The following is a 20199-nucleotide window of genomic DNA, read 5'->3' on the forward strand; positions in this document are numbered from 1 at the left end:
GGGTTGTTGATCTTAGTCTTATTGATTTATAGGAGTACTTTACATATTAAGAAAAGTAGTCTTTTGTCTTTGGTGTGTGTTGCTATTTTTTCCATTGTGTCTTTTGATTTCCTGATTTTTGTGTGTGATACAGTAATTTTAGATTATATAGTCAGATTAACCAGTCTTTGCTTTTCTGGCTTCTGGGTTATATGACATCTTAGGTCTTTCCCTCTCTGGAATTATTAAAAATTTTACCTGTATTTTCTTCTAGTATTTTTATGGTTCTGTCATTTCAGATTTAAATATTTAATTCATTTGGTATAAGGAATGGTGTAGTGATTTAATTTTCCAAATACACTTTTTAACCATCACTTCCCCCTGGTTATGTAAATAATAGCTGCTCATTTAAAAAATCTTAGAGATACAGAAGAGCAAAAAGAAAGAAAAATCACCTATTATCCATTATTCAGAGATACCTACTGTTAATATATTGTATTTTCTTTCCCTTTTTTATGTATTTATAGAAACATAGTTTCTTTTCTTACAGAAGTCAGGATCATATTATATATACAGTTCTGTATCCTGTTTCTTTTTTTTTTTAAGAGATTTTATTTATTTATTTGAGAGAGAGACAGTGAGAAAGAAAGCACGAGCAGGGAGGAGAGGGAGAAGCAGACTCCCTGCTGGGCAGGGAGCCTGACGTGGGGCTTGATCCCAAGACCCTGGGATCCTGACCTGAGCTGAAGGCAGAAGTTTAACCGACTGAGCCACTCAGGTGCCCCTGTGTCTTCTTTTTTTAAACATAATATTATATCATGAGAAAATTTCCCATATCAAATGTGCTTATTCTTGAAATACGAGTGCTTTTTTTGTCTATCTGAGTCTGTCCCATCTGCATCTATTCTGAGGCTTAGTTTGAAAGCTCTGGAGTGATAGAAACTATTTCAGTACAAATGGTTATCATTATTCTTTGGGAAGTCTTATTTTTTGATGGGTATCTAGGAAATGCTCATTGATAATATCATGCTTTTCCTTCTATCATTCAAATTCTTGATTAAAAGTTAAATGTAAATATGCTTAATTTGGGACCAAAGTCTGTTCTTTATATGATGCTTCAGGAATGAATCACAGTGATGTTTGTCAGATATCTATTTGATATAGCTACACCAAAATATATATATTTTAAATATACATTTAAATATAAATATATGTATATATATAAATATATGTATATATATATGTATATATATGTATATTTAAGATTTATTTATTTATTTATTTGAGAGACAGCGTGTGAGAGCGTGCGTGCTCGTGTGCCTGTGAGCCAGGGGAGGAGCAGAGGGAGAGGGAGAGGGGAAGTAGACTCTGTGCTGAGTGTGAAGCCTGTCACAGGGCTCAATCTCACAACCCTGAGATCACAACCTCAGCAGAAACCAAGAGTCGGATGCTTACCCGACTAAGCCACCCAGGCGCCCCATCGATAATATTTTGATATAATGCCATTTTGACTGCTTAACCACACCAAATCATTATTTTCTGTGATCTATTTACTATCAAATTTATATATCACTTAATAGGATAATCATTTAACAGTTACCTAAACAGATAATTCATGGGGAAAGATTCAATTTCCAATGCGTGTATAATGAAAGTCTTCTTGGAGCAAGTGGTATTTAATATGGTACTGGTTGGAATTTGACAGGTAGAAATAGAGGTGGGAAGGGCAGGACATTCTGGCCCAGGGGATAAAATGTGCTAAAATCCAAAAGTGGGGATGGACCAGGTATGTTCTGTGAATTATCAGTAGTCCAATTTGGTTGGTGCACAGGTTGCATGAGTGGGAATAGGGAGATAGTAGGTTTAAGAATTAGCCTTGTAGGGGCGCCTGGGTGGCACAGCGGTTAAGCGTCTGCCTTCGGCTCAGGGCGTGATCCCGGCGTTATGGGATCGAGCCCCACATCAGGCTCTTCTGCTATGAGCCTGCTTCTTCCTTTCCCACTCCCCCTGCTTGTGTTCCCTCTCTCACTGGCTGTCTCTATCTCTGTCAAATAAATAAATAAAATCTTTAAAAAAAAAAAAGAATTAGCCTTGTAGGGGGGCGCCTTGGTGTCTCAGTTGTTAAGCGTCTGCCTTTGGCTCAGGGCGTGATCCCAGCGTTCTGGGATCGAGCCCCACATCAGGCTCCTCCGCTAGGAGCCTGCTTCTTCCTCTCCCACTCCCCCTGCTTGTGTTCCCTCTCTCGCTGGTTGTCTTTCTCTGTCAAATAAATAAATAAATAAAATCTTTAAAAAAAAAGAATTAGCCTTGTAGGGGCCTCTGGGTGGCTCTGTCGGTAGAGCATGCGACTCTTGATCTCGGGGCTGTGAGTTCAAGTCCCATGTTGGGTGTAGAGATCACTTAAAGACAGTTAACTTTGTAAACGCAAAGCTTCATGAAGGCTTGGAGAGAAGACCGAGTAGTTGCTACTTCTCTAGGCATTAGAGTGATAAAAGGTTTTGACTTATAACTATGGAAAATGAGAAGGATATGTGAAAGTAAACAGAACACTATGTTGACTCCTCTTGCAGCCTTCACCCTGCCTCAGCAGCTGTGATATTACAGCCACTCTCGTGTCATCCACGTGCCCCATTTCTGCCATATAATTTTGAAGGAAATCTCAGACAACCTATCATTTCATACATAAATATTTCAGTATGTATCTCTAAAATATAAGGATTCCTTACACAAACATAACCACAATTCTGAAACATAACCACACTTAAAAGAACCAACAGTATTTCCTAAAAATAATTAAGGGTTTTGAAGAAAGCATGCCATGAGCAGGGCAGTGCGCAACCCAGAAAAGAAGATGGCTGCTTTCCCAAGTATAAAATGCTGCATTATTTAATTGAATGAGCTTGAGGTTGCGTAGAGAGTTACCTAAATGCAGATAACGGAAATGAAGCATTTTTTATGAGTGGCGAATGCTGTAAGTCACTTCACTGACACAAAGACATTTAGAGATTTTTTTTTTTTAAAGCAGGCAATTACGTCAGAGCCAGAGCTTGGAAATGATGTTTCTCAGAAGGGAAAATGGCATTGTCGATTTTCATTAAAATAAAGCTGACAAAATAATTTTCGAACCTTTTAAAGTCTTTCATGGAAATAACAGGGGTCTATTTCTTTCACTCTTTGACACCTTTTTGCCTAGAACCGCCCAAGAAAGAGCGGTTTTTTAAAGACTAAGGTTAAAGAGAGAGAAAGGAGAGGAAGAAAAAAAATAATGGCTCTGTATCCCAATAAATTGTGTCCTTCTGAAGAAACTGCATTATGTTAGAATAGATTATTCTCTAGGGGTTGGTTGGAAAAAGGCTATCATGGTGGAAATGCAGTTTCGTTGTGTTGGATGTTGACGGAGGGAAGGCCATTGAAACCCAGAAGCCTGTTTATTCCCCTGGGTGCCTTCATCCGTGTGACATTAGCCACCTGGAGCCCTGTTTGTTCAGTTGCCCATCTGATAGAATATCCAATCTCCTCATTTCCTGTGCTGTGGAAAATAATTTTATTCAGCAAGTGACGGAACCCTTCTTTGGAATGGAAATCGCTGATGTATTCGAGACCACGTATTTGGCACAAAGCAAGGATGAGTCTTAGCTTCTTTTTTCTAGCAGACCTTGCCCAAAGCCTGCTGATTTTTAAAAAAAAGACAACAGAAGGTCCGAGTAGGTTTGGTAGAGCAGTTTGTTTTAGTAGGTAAATGTTTTCTTTATTTCAACTTTATTTTCTGAAGACTTACTCTTCTCTAACAAGCTGGGAGGGGGAGAAAGCATCTGTTTGAACAACTGTTTCTACTGCTAAATTTTAATTGTAATTCAGCCCCTCTGTGAGGCTTTGCCATTCAAATCGAAAGAGGAGGGTTGCAAGTTACAGTGAGACGCTGATGCTGTGCCGAATGACTTTCAATTTAAGTTGGATACAAGTGGGATATGCGTACTTTAAAAAAAAATCTGCACTGCCTTTGAAATATAGTAGTCCCGATGAGAAATAGAGGCTTCTGAGCGTGGGAGGCAGAACTTGGCACATGTTTTATCTTTCCTTATATTCTTGTTCGAACAGGCTTGCTTTCATTCTTTGTGTTATGGCTTGTTCTCCATTGTTCTGTTGCCGACTACATTAAGTTTATGCAAACCTAGTTCTCCTAGATTATAAGGCTCATTGGTCCTTCTGTCTAGCACGGAACAAGAGCAAACATTTCAACAGATTAGACTAGAGAGATGTAAACTCTGGTAACATCCCCTTTATCTGTAGTTTAGACTTCCAGCAATCTTAACTGACCTCTCTGGAAGGTGGCCAGGGCCTGCAAGGAAACAAAGAACGCCTGTGGGAGTTCGAGGAAACTATCCCAAAGACCATGGACTTTACCCTGTCGGAGAAGCATCAGGAGAGGCAGTCAGATTCTAACTTTAATCAGTAACCTTATTTTGTACACCATTCTAATAGACTTCATTATCTGGCTTGCTGGCCCACAGCAAATTAGATGAGAGGCTATTAGCCACTAAGAGCTGGGAGAAACAACGGCTGAAAGTTTGAATTCAAGGGAGGAGTAGAGTTTTAAAAGATATATATAAAAACTGAGAAAACCTCAGCAGTCTGAGACCAGTGAGTGAAGGGGCAAACCACCATGTGGGCCACGATGCCTTGAGTTCATCTCTGCTTTTAAGAATAGGAACTATCAGAGGGGGAGGTAGGTGGAGGGCAGGGGTGAAATAGATAAAGGGGATTAAGAGGTAGAAGCTTCCAGTTATAAAATAAATAAGTCATGGAGGTGAAAAGTACAGCATAGGGAATGTAGTCAATATTGTAATAACGTTGTGTAGTGGCAGATGGTGACTACCCTTTTCGTGGTGAGCACTGAGTCATGTTTAGAACTATAGTATCCCGGGGCACCTGGGTGGCTCAGTTGTTAAGCGTCTGCCTTCAGCTCAGGGCCTGATCCCGGAGTCCTAGGATCGAGCCCCACATTGGGCTCCCTGCTTCTTCCTCTCCCACTCCCCCTGCTTGTGTTCCCTCTCTCGATGGCTGTCTCTCTCTCTCTCTCTGTCAAATAAATAAATAAAATCTTAAAAAAAAGAACTATGGTATCCCTATGTTGTACACCTGAAACATAACATTGTATGTGAATTATACTTCAATAAAAAATAAGTGTCTATTCTCAAAAAAAAAAAAAAGAATAGAAATCGTCTTGCCTCCCTATATGTATTCCCAGCACACAGCCCATAAAAGTAGCATGAAACAGACACTCAGCTTTTTGGGGAAGGTAGACATGAAAGCAGGATCCCAGTATAATCCAGTAGTGCTTATAATGCTAAAGTCAACTCATCAAAAAGTAATGAGATTATATTCCTCGTCTGATTGAGAAGGCAGGAAAAAAAATTCCATCCTACAAAATTCAGTGAAAAGCCCTTGAGTAAATATCTGAGCGTGGGATTGCGGGATTGTATGGTAAATTTATGTTTAACTTTGTGAGAAGCTACTGAACCGTTTTCCAAAGTGGCTGTACCATTTTGCATTTCCACCAGCAATGTTTGAGAGTTTCTGGTGGCCTGCATCCTCGTCAGCACTTGGTATTGTCCATTTTTAGGCATTCTAATATTCTAATAGATGCACAATGGTATGTCGTTTTGGTTTTGATTTGCATTTCCCTGATTTGTGATATCAAGCATCGTTCCATGTGCTTATTTGCCATCCGTATCTCTTTTTTGAAGTGTCTGCTCAAATATTTTGCCTTTTTAAAAATTGGGTTACTCTTTCCCCATTATTGCATTTTCAGAGGTCTTTATATATTCCAGGTCTAAGCCTTGTATCAGATCAGTATTTATTGAAAGGAAATGAAAACTTTGGTTCACATAAAAACCCATACATAGATGTTTACGGTGGCTTTATTCATAGTTGCTGAAAGCTGGAAACAGTCCAAATATCCTGCAACTTCTGAATGGTCAAAAAAAATTGTAGTGCATCTATAAAATGGAATATTACTCGGCAACGAGAAGGAACAAACACTTGATTCGCGTAACAATATGGATGAAACTCCAATGCCTTATGCGAAGTGAAAGCCAGGTTCAAATCGCTATATGCTGTTATGGTTCCATTTATGTGACATTCTGGATAAGGCAAAACTATAGGGACAGAGAAAAGATCAGTGGTTTTCAGGAGCTGTGGGAGGGCGGCAGCAGGAAGGAAATTTGAAGGGCAAAGGAAGTATTCTAGATATTGATTTTGTTTGTGGTTTGTCAACACTCACAAAACTAACATCACAAGCGGTTAACTTTACTCTCTAAAATTATACCTCAGGTTTTAATTTATTATTTTTTTTAAGTAAACTCTCCCCCCATCGTGGGGCTTGAACTCACAACCTGGAGATCAAGAGTCGCTTGCTCTACTGACTGAGCCAGCCGGGCGCCCCTATACCTCAGTTTTTTTAGAAAGGAACATAGAAGAAGAAGTGGGGGTATGAACAGGAAGTAAGCTTCGAAATGTTGGAAAATAAAAATAAAAATGGGCAAAATGGTGGAAAATACACTGTTGTGGCTACATTTCAGGGGGTGTTCAGGAGGCTGAAGCATGCAATTGACCAACCGAATTCTATAAGAAGTTAATCTTGTTTCTAGAGGAACACGAGTTCAATTACGAACACCTGGATTTTAATTTGCAGGGAATTGTGAATACGGCAGCATGAGGCCTTTGCTTAGCAGTGAATTATACATGTGATGGACAGATCGAGTCATGGTAGAAGAAGGGGGGAGAGAAAAACAATTGTGAATAAAGGACCCTCAGCTTCTCTGGTTTCTCTTTATTTCATACACACACAGAAGCACACAAACACACACGGATGTACACCCTACCTTTTCTTCTTCCTCCTCCACCTCCTCGCCAGTGTATCAGTCCGTCCTTCATATTGGGGCTAACTCTCCTTGCGATCCAGGCCCGCATCCACAGCCCAGCCCCCCGGTTTACCATTTTTCTACGAACATTCCCTCTCTGTGTGAATTTGCTCACAGTTGTCCTTTTGCCCTGTGACTTCCCTGATCTCTGATAGGAGAAACTGAACCTATCTTTCAAGATCCAGCTCAAAACCTGCCTCCTTCGTGAAGCTTTACGCGATCACCCTATTCACAAGTGAATTTTCCTTTGTTGTACTGAGTAGAGTCACAGAAAATGCTGATTGCATCGACTCCAAAGGCGGCAAGTAGAACAAAAGAGGCAACATGTGCACATTACGGACGCTGGATAAATATTGAATGATGGTCCCGGACCGTTAGCTTTGTTTGAGGAGTTAAAAGCTTGGAGATGCCACGTTGCGTGGGCTTGAATATCGGCTCTGCAGTGTACCGGTTGTGTTATATTAAACAAAATTATTTAACCTCAAAGTCTCGGTGTCTTTATTTGTAAAATGGACGTAATAAGAGTGCCTACCTGGGGTTGTCGTGAGCAGTAAATGAATGAATCACCATCAAGTGCCTGGCACATAGGGAGCCTCGTGAAAGTGTTGGCCATCATTATTTTGGAAGCAGCTTTAATACTTCCAACTAATTCGAATCAGATGGGACTAACTACATTCATTCAAAGGGTATGTTGGTTTTAAGGGGCTGTTACCATTAGAGGATGCAGAAACGTTAAGATCACATGGACATTCATCCCATCCAGGGGTGTCAGAAAGATCAGCGACACTAGTTCCATTATGGATTCTAACCTAACTGTGAAAATCCATCACTGCGGCCTTCGTAATAGGACTTTAAAGGGGGCTGCACCAACGGAGGAGGGAGGAGGGGAAATCAGCTGCTATGCGGACCTTGCCGAAGAGAACCCTTATAGCCGGCCTGTTCCACGAGCAGTCATTTGATATTCTAGGCAGCTGCCTGACACTGCACTTTGGTGCCCCACAGTGTAATTAACAGGCACACACACAGCTGCCTTGTCAGACAATTGGCCAGACTTGGCAGCACGGGCTACGGAGGCGGGGCAGTGGCAGGGAGGACCCAGGATATGCGCGCCACCTTGGGTGCTGAGCTTTCGCCACAGCTCCATAATAACAGTGCAGCTGCACCCCGAGCCCTTCTCAAGGCAGTGTGCCTTCTCATCTCTTGGAAGGCACTGTCCGGATTCCGTGGTGCATACTGAGTTAGCGTTCGCTAGCTTACTTAACAGCAATACCACGAGCTTGCACTCCTCGGTGCCGTGCGAGTCAGCTACGACTGGCCGGCTCGGTTGTTTTTGAATTCTCAAACCACACGAAGTGGTTTTCATCTCTGTTACCACTGGCCAGATAAATCTTGTTTGGGGAAGGAAGTGTAAGAGGAAGTGTGATGTCGAGAAAAAGGCACGGGACTGGGAATCAGGAGACCTCCCTTTTTGTTCTAGCTCATTAGTTGCGTGACCTTGGGAAAGTCATTTATTCTCTGGAACTTTGCATCTTAATGCGTGCAAATAAGAGTGTTAGAAAGGGCCTTGGGAATATTAGTGGCTTTGGGGATCCACCAGTCAGAAGCCATTTCAGGAACTCTGGATCGAGGATCTTAGATGCAATAGAACCTCGTTTAAGAATCTCAGAACTGGGACGCTTGGGTGGCTCAATCTTGGTTTTGGCTCAGGTCATGATCTCAGGGTCTCACTTTGGGCTCTGCCTTTAGTGGGAGTCTGCTTGAATTTTTCTCTCCCTTTGCCCCTCCCCTCGTTCTCTCTCCTTCTCTCTCAAATAAATAAAATCTTAAACCCCCCCCAAAGAATCTCAGCACTGTCCTACTCTGAAATTGCTCCTTGTCAAATAAGCAATTCTTACGCAGAATGGGATCCCTGTCCTTGAAGCTTTCAGCCTACCTTAGTTCCCAGCCTTTCTTGAGGGTGCTGCAAAATCCTAACATGGGGTTGTATTCAGAAGATTCCAGCAGCTTTTGGTAAAAAGCTCAAAAATGAAAATATGAAACCCAACGATCAATTCTAACCCAGCTTTGTCACTCCATATAGGGTATATACTCCTACCCTGGACTTGCTCAGCTAGGTTACGTTTTTCCTATTTGTCTCAGTCTGTTAGTTTGAGAAATCCTGTGTTGGTTTTAGCTGGATTCTTTTACCTAGCTTCCTTTGTGGAGAAATGTCTCACACCTATGGGCATCCCCTGGAGCCTGAGGGACTGGCCCGTGGCAGTCTCATTGTCTGCCCCCTGCACGGGCTTATCCAGTTCAAATTGGGTCGAGGAGAACACGGTACAGCTCAAATGGGCTTGGGAGTGCCTAAAAGGGGGATCGACAGCCTTAGGGAGTGTGTCGTTACAAGGTTCGAGATGCCGGCACTGCTGGTTTTGCCTTGGGGGATGAGAGGTGTCTGTGGCTAAGACCCAATTATGTGCATTTCTCCCCAACTCTGCATTCAGTGATGTCCAGTTGGTACTTTGACTTTGGCCAGGATAAAAGTATTTTCACTATGGAAGTTGGCAAACTCCTAATCAGGGGTGTTTATTTTTTCCATCTTTTTTTCCCCTCTTGTTCAGATTGGATAACTTCTGTTATCTAAAGTTTATTGTCTCCTTCCTCTGTCCTCTCTAATCTGCTGTTGACCCCACAGAATGTGTGTTTAATTTTGGTTATTGTATTTTCCAATTTGAAACTTTACATGTCTTTGTATCTTCTGTTCCTTTTTTGAGACTTTACATTTTTCAAGTTGCTTCAAGAATGTTCATGAACGCTTTGCTTGAGCGTTTTTATAATAGCTGTTTTAAAATTATTGTCGGATAATTACAACATCTGTGTCATTTTGACGTTGGCATCTGTGGGTTATCTATTCTCATGTGAATTGAGATTTTCCTGTTTTTTTGTATGCTGAATATTTTTTAGATTGCATCCTGGACATTTTGATTATTGTGTTTAGAAGACTCTAGGTGTTCAAGTCCTATAAAAGATGTTAGTATTTAGCAGGCAATCAACCTGGATAGGTTTGGGCTGCAATTTCTAACCCACCTCTTTGGGCTGTAGTTCCAATTTTTGTTTGATTTTCAAAGCCTTTACATTGCTCTTTGGATCTCAATTATGGGCCACTCAGGGGTCAATATAGGACCTGGACAGTGATCTCAAAGTTTTTGTCATGGTCATTAGGTTCACGGTGATTAGGATCGGATTGGGGGTGAGCTTCAGGAGTTTATAAACGACCCTATGAGGTCATTTTCCTGAGCTCCTCCCTCTCTGCAACCTCAATACTTGACAGCTGTCTGGGACTCCCCAGTTTTTTCATCCTCCAGCCAGAAATCAGGGGTTTTGGTTCCCTCATTCTGTTCTGTACTTCGTGCCTATGCCCACTTCCGGGGCCAAGCAGTGGGCAGGCAGAAGGACACAACAACAACAAAAGAGCAATGGGGGTTTGCCCTATCTGTTGGGATCACAGCTCCACTGATCGCAGAGGAAGGGTTTGGCCCATGCGAGCCCCTCTGCTATTACTGTGGCTGAGTTGTTGGCATCCGAGCCATGTGAGAACGGAGAGAGAGACAAAAAAAAAAAAAACTGGCTGACCATTAGGAGTTTCTTTTCCTGGTCCTGGAGCCAGGACTAGAGAGTTTCTACTGGAGCTTTCTCTGTTCTGCCCATGCCCACTTTCGGGTTTTGTTTAGGCTGTGTTTTGTTTAGGCTGGGGAATACTGCAGGGGGAAAATGGTAAACTCACCACAAATTTGGTGATAATTTGGCTTCTGGTTTTCTTCTTCTTCTTCTTCTTCTTTTAAGATTTTATTTATTTATTTGAGTGAGAGAGAGAATGTGTGCCCACGCGAGTGGGGGGCGGGGGACGGAGAGGCAGAGGGAGAGGGAGAGGCAGGCTCCCCCCCCCCCAGCAAGGAGCTCGATGCGGGGCTCATTCCCAGGACCCCAAGATCACAGCCTGCGTGAAGGCAGATGCCACCCAGGCTCCCTTCCGATTTTCTTCTTCAATCTGCCTGTTACCGTGTACTTTTCAGCATCTCCAAATAGCTGCTGCGTGAATCGGTCCTGGTTTTCTGGCTGCAGTAAGTGGGTGAGACGGGGCGGAGTGTGCTTATTCCATCTTGCCTGTCTGGAGCTGAGGGCCCTTTCTTTTTTTGCTGGACCTCCAGTTGTTAAATATTCATCAGCACACTACTAGCTGATTGTATCGGCTGTGACTCTAAGTAAGGAGACTCCTCCTGTAATCGCTCACATTGCTTTCAGGCAAGCCTACCATTTTCTTGCCCTGTGTCTCTGATCAGTTCGTTACTCTACCACGCTGGGCCTCAATATGCTCATTTGTAACTTGCAGATGTTAATAATACATACCTCTTGGGGTCTTTGTTAGGGTTAGATGAAATACTACAGGACCTAGAATAGTGCCTGGTATATAGTACATGCTCAATAAATGGAAGCTATACTATTTTTAAAAAATACGTTCTATGCCCAATGTGGGGCTCGAACTCATGACCCCGACGTCAAGAGTCGCAAGCTCTACCGACTAAGCCAACCAGGCGCCCCTAGAAGCTATACTATAAAAAAATAAAGAAAAAACTCTTTATGTTTCAGTCTCTTTCAGAAGTAGAGAAGAATGTATTTGGGCCGAAATAAAAGCCAGAGATGGGAAAAGCCTTCTGGCATAGTCGTGTAGAGCTTTAGCTTTGGAGCCAGTGGGTGGGTCTCTAATTCAGTTACTTACTAGGTGTGTGACTCTGGGCAAGTCATTTCACCTTTCTGCACCCGCAGTAAAATGAGTACAAGGATAGTGCAGGCTTCACGGGGTTCGTGGGAGAATTAAAGGAGATAACACATGACAAAATGCTCCGTAAGTATTGGCTATTATTAATATTGTGTCAACTTAATTTAGTATCCACTGTGAACTAAGCCCTACGGGGCTATTTAATGGATATTTTATAGATAAAATGCCTGTAGATGATTACACACACACACTCTCTCTCTCATCTATAAGCATTATGTATATATATGTATATATATATTTGTACATATACGAAATATACAAATATATATTTTTTTAGAAGTTTATTTTTTTTAGTAATGTCTACATCCAGCATGGGGCTTGAACCCATGACCTCAAGATCAAGAGTCGCGTGCTCTTCTGACTAAGCCAGCCAGACACCCCTACAGGTGTTATATGTATAAAATACCCATTAAATAGCCTCGTGCTACCTTCTCTTCCTGAGACACCACTCAGCCACCTGATCTCTGCAGCATCGCGCAGCCCAGCGCCGCTGTCATGATCTACTTTAAAACCCTTGACAATGCTTACTGGACTGTAACGAAGAGAAATTAATGAGGACACAGTGTCTCCAGATTGACTAAGGGCTCTGTCACTTCCTGCTTAGAGCTGTAGCCCTCTGTTCTCCTCAAGTTAACAGCTTGTGACTTCTTGGCCTGCCCTTTCCGTGAGCTGAACGGACGGCTCACCCGGACGCTCTCCAGGAGCAGCGTGTGCAATGTTTCTGTTACAAAGGGTTGCTGGCGCTAGAATTAAGAGAAGTGGTTTTGCTGAGACTTTATTTTGTGGTTTGTCTCACACCCTCTTTCCAAAGCAGTGCATGGCCTCTCGTTTTCCTCTTTAGGTATCTGGTTGTATTTTTATTTCTTTCTCCTGCGGTCTTTTTATTTTTTTTTTTAAAGATTTTATTTATTTATTGGACAGAGAGAGAGACAGCCAGCGAGAGAGGGAACACAAGCAGGGGGAGTGGGAGAGGAAGAAGCAGGCTCATAGCGGAGGAGCCTGATGTGGGGCTTGATCCCATAACGCCGGGATCACGCTCTGAGCTGAAGGCAGATGCTTAACCGCTGTGCCACCTAGGTGCCCCTCTCTTGCGGTCTTTTTGATTTCAAAATTTCTCCATGCTCTAAGGATGTTGAGATCCTACCTTACAGCTTTGACAAAGAGTGGCAGATTTGAGTAGGTGCTATTCAAAGCCGCAGCAACCAAAGCTCTTCATGGAATAAGATACGGTTCTACATGTCCCCAGTGTCTGCTCCCTTTTGGGAGATGGCACGTGTAGTAGATAGAAGCCTGCACTGGCAGTCCCAAGATTTGGTGTCAAGTCCCGGATCTGCCCCCTCGCTTCCTTGGAGTCCTAGGGCAAGTCACATCACTGCTCCGTGTGTCAGTTTCTGTTACCTGAATACACGAAGGCTCGGGGCCGCGGCATCAGAGCAGAGTGGAGGTCACGAGCGGAGAGGGTGGATCCCAGCAACGGCAGAGGAAAACCAGCGTGGCCAGCGAGTGCATGGGGTGCCCCCAGGGCCCCTGCTGGGGAAACCAGGGCATTTAAGGAGCTGGTCTCTTGCTAGTCTCCTTTGCTCTTTCTCCTTCAGGCTGATGGGAAGCTCTGGAAATAGGAGTTCTGTGAAACAGGGAGGCCTGAGCCAGATGATTTCTTTTTCTTTTCTTTTTCTTTTAAAGGATTTTATTTATTTATTTGACAGAGAGAGAGCACAAGCAGAGGGAGCAGCAGGCAGAGGGAGAAGCAGACTCCCCGCTGAGCAGGGAGCCCAATGTGGGACTCGATCCCAGGAGCCCGGGATCATGACCTGAACCAAAGGCAGACACTGAACCAACTAAGCCACCCAGGCGCCTCTGGGCACCCAAATCTTCGCTGCGTGTGTCAGGTGGGTTCCACGCAGTCACACTAACTGTACTTGAAGACAACAAAAAGTCATAGCTGAAATGACTCGATGTAGCCAAGGATTATAAATTCTTTTAGTGTAATGTAAACTGAAGCATAATTATCTCTATCAAACTACGGTTCCTATAGTGTTGGATTCTAATGTTAATTTCCAGTTTCCTCTTCACTAAGGAATTCAGGGAAACCTTTAACTCAGTGTGGCTTAGAGATAGTTGCTGTTCTTGGCCACTCTGGGTTTTTATACTTTTCTTCTTGTCTAAGTCCTACAGCTCCTCTTCCATGTGTCCCATGTTTTGGTCTCATGCCCAGCTGCTCTGGGAAGTGTGCTTTTTTGTTGTTTTTATTTTTATTTTTATTTTTTTTTGTATCGAGACCCTCGTTTATCAATACAGTCATTTGGCAAACAGTAAGTGTTGGCTCTGTGTCATACAATGCACTGAGCTGGAGAGTGAGGATACAGGGTGTCAAAAATAAAGTTCCTGTTTTTTAGGAACTTACAGTTTAGCAGAGGAACCAGACAATTAGAGTAGTGAGATAAGTGCTCTGATTGTGTCACAGAGGGTGCCAGGGGAGCAGCCAACAAGGTGGGGCTGGTTCAAGGAACACAGCCATCTGGGTGCAGGGTGATGGGAGTAGTTGTATCCTTGGATCAGGGCAGTGGGAGTAGGTTTTTCCAGGCAGAGGAAGCAGTAGTGCCAAGGCACTGGGGCATCGGAGAGCATGGCATTTCTAGAGCTGCAATGGCTCCGTTGACGCAAAGAAAGGAATTAGGAGGCGCAGTGATGGGACATAAGGCTGGAGTGATAAGCAGAGGCTGGATCGTGAAGGGCCTTGGACACTGTGCCGGAAGAGAGCAGGAAACTAAGGAAGGGTTTTAAGTAGGGAATCAGCACGATCAGGTTTGTGTTTTTGAGACTACAGTATTGAAAGAGGGGCCAGGAGGCTCCAGCACAATGCAGGGAGACCAGTTAGGAAGTGTGGGAGAAAGCCCCAGTTTCTGTCCAGGAGATGGCGAGGTGTTTGGCTATAAGGCGTAGCAGGGGAGACAGAGATTCAAACCTGGCCTTGCTGAAGCAGTAGTAAGCAGGGACTCAGGATATCACTGGCTCAGTGCTGTAGAGGGCAAGGCATATAAGGGCTGGGAAAAGGCCTTGGATTTGTCTCAAAGGAAGTCCCCAATGCCAGGGCTAAGGGCAAGGACAGCAGGAAGCAGCGATAGCAGCACTGTCATGTGCGGAGTCGAGGAGAGCTTTAGCAGGTGTAGGACATGGAGGTCAAGTCCAGGACAGTTAATTTTTGATGTCACTTCGCTTGTATTAAAGAACACAAACCAGTGTTTGTGTTTTATTTTGCCTATCCAACATTCTAAGCATTCTAAGTCAACAGTTAACAACCAGGAGATTTTGGGGCACCTGGCTGACTCCGCTGGAAGAGCATATGACTCTTGATATCATGGGTTGTGAGTTTGAGCCCCACGTTGGGTGTAGAGATCACTAAAAAAAAAAAAAAAAAGTAATAATAATAAACTTCAAAAAATCCCAGGAGATTTTACATTTTGAAAATCCAAATTTCTGCTTTCTCTTAAGAGTCCCAAAGTTCTGCTGCTCTGGGCCTCCAGGTGTTCACAGTCACAGTCAGCTGGAACCGAGTAGCTACGGCTTCCTTTAGACGTAGTGCTTGCTCTCCAGTCCACCATGAACCCGCCCTCACACGCTTCTGTGGCCTGCTTGGCCTGTGTAGGCTTTCAGTTTGTGATCGTCAGGTTATCTCGGGCCAGGCTTTAAAGGGATTTACGGCAGCTAGATTGCTCGGACAGGATGGTCTGTATCATCATAGTCAAGAGGCTAGGTCATCATCTGAGAATAAAGGTAATAGAGGAAGGATAGGGTTTCAGGAAGGGTGACTGGACTTTTAAACGTTGTCATGATACTATAAACATACTAGGCTTAAAAATTTTTTTTCTTCGGGCACCTGGGTGGCTCAGTCGGTTAAGTGTCTGACTTCGGCTCAGGTCATGATCTCAGGGTCCTGGGATCGAGCCCTGTGTCAGACTCTGTGCTCAGTGGGAAGTCTGTTTCTCCCTCTCCCTCTGCCCCTCCACCCACTCGTTCTCTTTCTCTCTCTCTCAAATAAATAAATAAAATCTTTAAAAAATGTTCTTTTTTTCTTAAGCATGGAACCGTCTCAAAGGCCTTTCATAAAATATTTTCTTATTGCTCGGTATTATGATTGTCTGTTTACATGGATATTTTCCTGCTCATCTCATGAACCTCTTTGGTTCTGTGCCTTTTCTTGGCTTTGGGTCTGAAATAATAGAAGGTGCTGAATATACACATCTGTTGAAAGGGAAGAAATACTGGGGAGAAGTAAGGCGGCTCCTCTTTGTTGTTGGGAGAACCAGATGAGACAATGTATTTCAAACTACATAGCACAGAGCCTAGCACATAGCAGATGTGCAGATCAGTTTTTCCTTCCTGCACATGAAAATGCTTAAGGAGGAGGCACTCAACAAAAGCCGGTTCCTTCCTTCCCTTTTCCTTTCTCCGATATCTGTGTTCCTGGGAGATTCACTTCTGACCTTGACAGCAGGGCTTTGCACGCGCAACCTCACACTCAGTAGTGCACTTGTCTACATACTCAATCCGTTGATTGCATATTACTAGCCTATTATGTGTACAGCCCCGTGGTAGGAGCTGCAGGGACACCAGAGGTAAGATCCAGTTCCTGCCTCTCATCCTCTGCCTCATAGGGGGACAAGGCACATATTCAGGGTGCTCTAATATACGCCAAGAAAACGATACCATGCCACAAGAGAGGACAGGCAAAAAGCCCTTGCCATTCAAAGGAGGGAGGAGCCCCATGAGGTTGGAGGAATCAAAAAGGGGTTCCTGAAGGAGGTGATAGCAAAGATGCATTGGGGGGGATAGGATTTCAGCCTGCGGAGTGGGAGAGGCTACAGAGGCAGCTCTCTGCCTGCAGGAAATGTTTCCCTTGGAATTGTGCCTAGTTGTCAAAGGCCTTTTGAAAGTCTAAATCAAGTAGATGCATTGGTTCCTCTTTGGCCAAGAGGTCTATTTACCCTCTTTGAGAACTCTGGAGATGAATGAGGACACAGGCAGCTAGACCCCCACAGTATGACCCTTAACTTGGTCATGACAACAGACTTATTTGAACTATCGAACTGATATCATTTCTTTGCCCATGGCTAAACACTCATCTGGCAAATACTTACTAAGCATCTATTATATGCCAGGTACTGGCATTGTTACAAGATGTCGGGGCATATTAATATGAATATGATATAGATCATGCCCTCGAAAAGCCTCTGATCTATTGAGACAGCTATGAAATCTACTTACTTATATATTTAAGTAATCTCTACACCTAACGTGGGGCTGAAACTCACAACCCCGAGATCAAGAGTCGCAGGCTCTTCTAACTGAGCCTGCCATGTGCCCTGTGAAATCTATTTAATGTGGAAAGTGGTCTAACGGGGTCTGATCAGAGTGCTGTGAACGTGCAGAGGAGGGAGTGATTAAATCTGTAAAGAGGGTGAAGGAAGGTTTCATAAGGCAAGTGACATTTTTTAGTGGGCCTTGAAGAATAAGTAGGATTTCTCAAGGCAAGGAGGGGGGAAGGGAGTGAATTAACATGAATCAGAGCCGAGAGCTGTGTACTTGACCTACAGTGGAACTCGTGATCTAGGTATTACTGTTTCTGTTTTGCAGATGAGGACTCTGAAGCTCAAAGATACCCAGTGACTCAAGTAAGGCCTCGAACCTAGTCATTGACAGGGAGGCTTTGAGCTCGGGCCTCTCTGGGTCCACTCTATCAAGCTGCCTTCGCGAGGAAGAAGCAGGGGCCAGTGGGGGTGTGCAAAGGCATGCTCTAGGCAGAAGCAAAAGATTTGCTGGAGATGGACAGGTGTTGGGTCAGCACGGTTGCCTCTCCGTTCTGAATGTGATGTGCCTGACTGCGGAGTACTGTAGGGCTGATTATCTCCTTTTCGACGTGCTTTTGCACTGGGAGTTGTTCAGGGTCTGCTTACATTAACGATAACGCTCAGTTCAGAAAGCATTTATTGACCGGTTTGGCTGCCCCACAAGGGATTTGGGGCTGTTTGACCATCATCACAATCCTTTGTGCAGTGATAGATGGGAGCGATTCTCAGAAGGCTCACTTCAGCTCTTGGGTTAGCCAAAATCCCCAGCTTGATGATGCTCTCTCCTGGTCCTTACACAGAGAGAGACATGGTCCAAAAGTAAAGGCTGAAAGAACTTATTTTTCAAGAAGTAGCTCTCTTGCAAGTACAAAACGTTGTATATTTAATGACCCCTTAAAATCCTTTCTCAAATAAGAAATGGTTGAAGTAAATAGGTAGGTACACAGATAGATAAGATGATGGAAAAGCAAACATCTATGCCCTCCGGTACATTCCTGTAGGCATGCATGAGTAGGTAACGAATCAGAATTTGTACATGGGCTTAATTGATAAAAAAGACCCCAAAGCAAAGTCTACTGGAGTAGTTCCCTACCCCACTTAACAAAAACAAAAACTTCCCCTTTTTCTCCTTTGAGCAAAGGAAATACATTTGACTAAGGACTGTTGAGGTTGTTAGTGAAAAGGAAAAATAATGTAACCCTGTTCACTGTGCTGATGGGAACAAATTTACTGAATATTAGAGGAGGCAGAAACCTCAGTGCCTGGGACAACGGCTCCAGAGACACACACAACTAAAGAATTTCCCTGCGTCTCTCTCGGTGGGGAGATGTTGGTCAAAGGGTACAAAATTTCTGTAATGCAAGATGAATGAGTTCTGGAGATCGAACGTATCTCGTGGTGACGGTAGTTAACAATAGGGTTTTGTATACTTGACATTTGTTAAGAAGGTAGATCTTTTTTTTTTTTAAGATTTTATTTATTTATTTGAAAGAGCAAGAGAGAGCACAAGCAGAGGGAGTGGCAGATGGAGGGAGAAGCAGGCTCCCACTGAGCAAGGAGCCCGAAGCAGGGCTGGATCCCAGGACTCCGGGATCATGACCTGAGCTGAAGGCAGACGCTTAACCGACTGAGCCACCCAGGCGTCCCAAGAAGGTAGATCTTAAGTATTCTCACCACATATACAAAAGAAGAAAATAAAAGAAAATGGTAGCTATGTGAGGTGTTGAGTATGTTAATTAGCTTGAGTATGGTGATCATTTCATAGTGTATATAATGTGAAGACATCAAGTTGTACACCTGAAATATATACAGTTTTATGGGTTAATTCTACTTTTGATTATTTTAAATTTCTATTTATTTATTTATTTTTAAGTAAACCATACACCCAGTGTGGGGCTGGAACTCACAACCCCATGATCAAGCATCGTATGCTCTGCTGACTGAGCCAGCCAGGCACCCCAATCCTACATTTATTTGTTAATCACAAAAACACACAAAAAAACCCCTCCCTTGTAGGCTCCTGCTTTAAAGCTTTGAAGTGGTAGGTGTGTACACACATACGCACCTCCAGATTGCTAAACCTTCTTAACCCCTGACCTGAAATAAGTTTTAAATATATCCTGTTCTTTCTTTTTTATTAGCCATAATCCTAGCCCATCTCATCCCCATAGCACCTGGACACTATTGTGGTATCTTTTACATTGTTCTTGTTTCTAGCTGTTTTCAAACCCATCTATGCATAGCTGTTCAAAAACTGAACCCTACTTTCTCCTTCCCAACTGTCTTTCATTCAATGAAAATAGATGTATACTTTTTCTGATTAGAAAAATAACACATGTTTGGTGGCTCAGTCGATTAAGGGTTGGACTCTTGATTTCGGCTCAGGTCATGATCTCAGGGCCCCTAGTTAGGCTCTGAGCTGGGTGTGGAGGCTGCTTAAGATTCTCTCCCTCTCTTTCTGCCCCACTTCCCTTCCCACCCTCCACCCCCACACTCTCTCTCTGTCTAAAAGAAAAAAAAATAACACCCGTTTATTCACAATGTGCAAAAATAAAATACAGAAAAACATAAAGAATAAAGTAAAACATCACCTGAATTTCACCACCCTGAGATAACTGCCCTGAACATATTGGTTACTTCCCTTCGTTCGTCTCTTGTGTACATTTACTCATAAATGCAGTTTTACAGTTCTTTTTAAAAAGATTTTGTTGTTATTTTTATGTATTTATATATATATTTTTTAAGGATTTGATTTTTAAGTAATCTCTGCACCCAGTGTGGGCCTCGAACTTAAACCCGAGATCGAGAGTTGCATGCTCTACTGACTGAGCCAGCCAGGCGCCCCAAGTTTATAGTTCTTTCTTTCTTCTTTCCTTTCTTTCTCTCTCTCTCTCTCTCTTTTTTTTTAGAGCATGCATGGGTCCAGGGTGGGGGGGGAAGAAGTAGGGGGAGAGGGAGAGAGAATCTTAAGCAGTCCTCTGCACTTAGCCGAAATCAAGAGTCTAATAACTATGTTAAAAATAATTAGACACAGACACATATAGAGGATTAAAAACCATTATTCATTTTTAAAGAAATATCATGTGTAAACTTTTATTTTGTCTCTTACGTTTCTTGCTCAACAGTGAAA

The 20199-nt window shown here is 43.2% G+C and overlaps 1 long non-coding RNA gene across 1 annotated transcript in view; it reads left to right on the top strand.

The window, feature by feature from the left end:
- LOC103677715 overlaps window positions 1-6799 on the top strand; it is a 35260-nt gene extending 28461 nt beyond the window's left edge. The window contains exon 3 of the long non-coding RNA XR_572502.1: window positions 6674-6799. This is a non-coding gene — a long non-coding RNA (uncharacterized LOC103677715). The remainder of the gene's footprint in view (window positions 1-6673) is intronic.
- Window positions 6800-20199: the final 13400 nt, after the last annotated feature.

Source organism: Ursus maritimus (genome assembly GCF_017311325.1).
Source record: "Ursus maritimus isolate PB19 chromosome X unlocalized genomic scaffold, ASM1731132v1 scaffold_X1, whole genome shotgun sequence".
Taxonomy (NCBI): Eukaryota; Metazoa; Chordata; class Mammalia; order Carnivora; family Ursidae; genus Ursus; species Ursus maritimus.